This window comes from Numida meleagris, unplaced genomic scaffold, assembly GCF_002078875.1.
Source record: "Numida meleagris isolate 19003 breed g44 Domestic line unplaced genomic scaffold, NumMel1.0 unplaced_Scaffold272, whole genome shotgun sequence".
Lineage (NCBI taxonomy): Eukaryota > Metazoa > Chordata > Aves > Galliformes > Numididae > Numida > Numida meleagris.
This window is the reverse complement of record NW_018364530.1, coordinates 234,312-237,248: the sequence shown is the minus strand read 5'-3', so window position 1 is coordinate 237,248 and position 2,937 is coordinate 234,312. Positions and strand designations below refer to the sequence as shown.

The following is a 2,937-nucleotide window of genomic DNA, read 5'->3' as shown; positions in this document are numbered from 1 at the left end:
CCACCTCCTTTAGCTCCAACCTCGCCCCATAACCACACCCTATCAAGCTCCACCCATTCCCTCCCAGCCTCATCTCCTCCACCCCAGCAGAACCCCACCCCATTTATCCCCACCCGAACCACGCCTTATTAAGCCCCACCCACTCCATGTAGCCCCTCCCACCCTCTGCCCTCCCATTCATTCATTCCACACCCATTCATCCCCTGCCCCTTCATTCACCTCCCATCCGTTCACTTATTCCCCACCCCATTACTTCTTCTCCCTTTAGCCCAACCCCATTGAAACCCCACCCCATTAAGCCCTACCCACCCCATTAAGCCCCACCCCCTCCATTTAGACATGCCCTCTTTGTCCCAGCCCATTCATTCATTCCCAACCATTCCTTCATTCATTCCCCACTCATTCCTTCCCAGTCCCATTACTCCCACTCCCTTTAGCCCCACCCCATGGAAACCCCACCCTATTAAGCCCCACCCTCTCCATGTAGCCCCGCTCTCTCTCTCTCAGCCCATTCATTCATTTGCTGCCCATTCTTTCATTCATTCCACACCCATTAATTCCCCACCCGTTCCTTCCCAGCCCCATTACTACGGTTCCCTTCAGCCCCGCCCCATTGAAACCCCACCCTGTAAAGCCCCACCCACTCTATTTAGCCACGCCCACTTTCTCCCAGCCCATTCATTCATTCCCTGCCCGTCCATTCCCAGCACACCCACCCCTATCCCCTCACCAGGCGAGAAGAGCGCGACAGCCTTCAGGCAGGCGTACTCGGCCGCGTCGACGTGCAGCAGCTTCAGCCGCTCCACCTGCTCCTGGAGGACGCGGATGTGGTCCATGAAGGCGACGACGCGCTCCGCGGCCATGGGCGCAGCGTGCAGCCCGGCGGCGGCCAGCAGCGGCGCGGCGTGCAGCGGCATGGAGCACTGCGCCGCGTTCAGCACGAACAGCTCGCTCCAGCCCAAGCGCAGCAGGGCCACCTGGTCCGAGAGCTGCAAGTCCGGGAAGAAGGGGATGCCCTTGGCCCATTCGATGGCGCTGAAGAGGAGGCGGGCGGCCAGCTCGCAGACGCTCTCGATGCCCAGCACGCCGCCGGGCTGCAGGCACTGCGTGCCGCAGCGGGTGGGGGGATAGGGCTCGGCGCGCAGCAGCAGCGAAATGAAGGCGCTCAGGGAGCCGGGGCCACCGGACGGGTCCCCTGGGGCCGGGGGGTACTGCCCCGCGCTGCTCGGAGTGGGAGCCATGCGGCCCCGCTGCACCGCTGTGGGGGGAGAGGGGTCAGTGCTGGGGGAGAGGTGCCGCGACCCTCGGGGGTGGGACAGAGGGGTTTGAGGCAATGGGAAATGGGCACCGCGATGGGAGAGGGGTGAAAAGATGGGAGTGAGGTGCACCCATGGGATGGGGTGTGAGCAATGGGAATGGGGTGCACCCATGGGATGGGGTGTGGTGGTGGGAGAGGGGTGCAGTGATGGGACTGGGGTGGGACAATGGGACTGGGGCAAGGCAAAGGGAACTGGGAACAGTGATGGGAATGGGGTGAAAAGTTAGGAATGGGAGAACCCATGGGATGGGGTATGGACAGGAGAGGGGCGCAGTGATGGGATGGGGTGCGGTGATGGGAGTGGGGTGGAACAAGGGGAATGGCGTGCACTGATGGAAATGGGTTGTGGTGATGGGATGGGGTGGAACAATGGGAAAGGGTGAGAGCAACGGGAATGGGTTGCAGTGATGGAATGGGGTGGGGTGGACCAATGGGTTCCCATTGGGAACAATGATGGGAATGGGGTGAAAAGAGGAATGGGGGTCACCAGTGGGATGGAGTGTGGTGATGGGAGTGAGGTGGAGCAATGGGAGTGGGGTGAAAGGATAGGAAGGGGAGCACTGATGAGATGGGGATGGAACAATGGGAATGGGGTACATGGCTGGGAATGGGGTGGAATAATGGGAAAGGGGTGCAGCAATAGTTTGGAGTGCAGAAAAGAACGGGGTGCATCAGTGGCAATGGGATGCAGCCAAGGGGTGGGGAGCAGCCATGGGAACGGGGTTCTGAAAAACATGGAGCGTACTGATGGGAAATGGGGAGTAATCAGGGGAATGGGATGCAGAAAAAGATGGGGTGCAGCAATGGGAATGGGGTACAGAAAACAATGGTGTGCACAGATGGCAATGGGGTGCAGCAAGGGGAATGGGGTGCAACGATGGGATGGAGAGCAGCAAGGGGAGCGGGGTGCCTCGACAGAAACGGGGTGCAGCAAAGGATGGAGCAGTGGGATGAAGCGATGGAATGGGGTGCAGAGATGGGAATGGGGCACCAGGGGCTGCAGGGAGGGCACACCGCACGCAGGGAGCCCCGGTGGATTCCAGACCCCCCCCCCCCCCCAGCATTTGGGGTCCCCCCTTCTTGCAAGGATCCTGTGCTAAGAGGGTACTCGAGGTGACATTGGCAGGGCCCCCCATAGTGACAGCAGCCAATGTTGGGGGGCGGGGGGTGCACAGGAGCATCCCTCCCCACCCCCCTCCACCCCCTGAGGTTTTTGCTCTTTGGGATTCAAACCCCAATGGGGGTCCCAGCACCTCCTTGTCACCCCCCGCCACCCACCGCTGTGGGGCCAGGCCCTGAGTGGGGCTTATCCTAACACTGCGTGACAGCCCCGGTGTCATCCACCAGTTGGGATCACCCCCGTGGGCACCTCTGCGTGCCCCACTGCTGCCCCACTGCTGCCTGGCCCTAGGGGTGCAGACCTACCAGCAACTCGACCACCAAATGCCAAAAAATCCCAAATCCCTTCTGCATCACCCCAAATCCCCACTGCATCAATAACAACCCCAAACCCAGTTTGCATCACTCCAAATCCCCACTGCAGCACCAGCAAACCCAAACCCCTTTTGCATCACCCCATATCCACACTGCAGCACCAGAAATCCCAAATCCCCTTTGCG

At 60.7% G+C, this 2,937-nt stretch overlaps 1 pseudogene; it reads right to left on the bottom strand.

Annotated features, from left to right (window-relative positions):
* Positions 1–512: 512 nt before the first annotated feature.
* LOC110391029 lies at positions 513–2,925 on the bottom strand (annotated as a pseudogene).
* Positions 2,926–2,937: the final 12 nt, after the last annotated feature.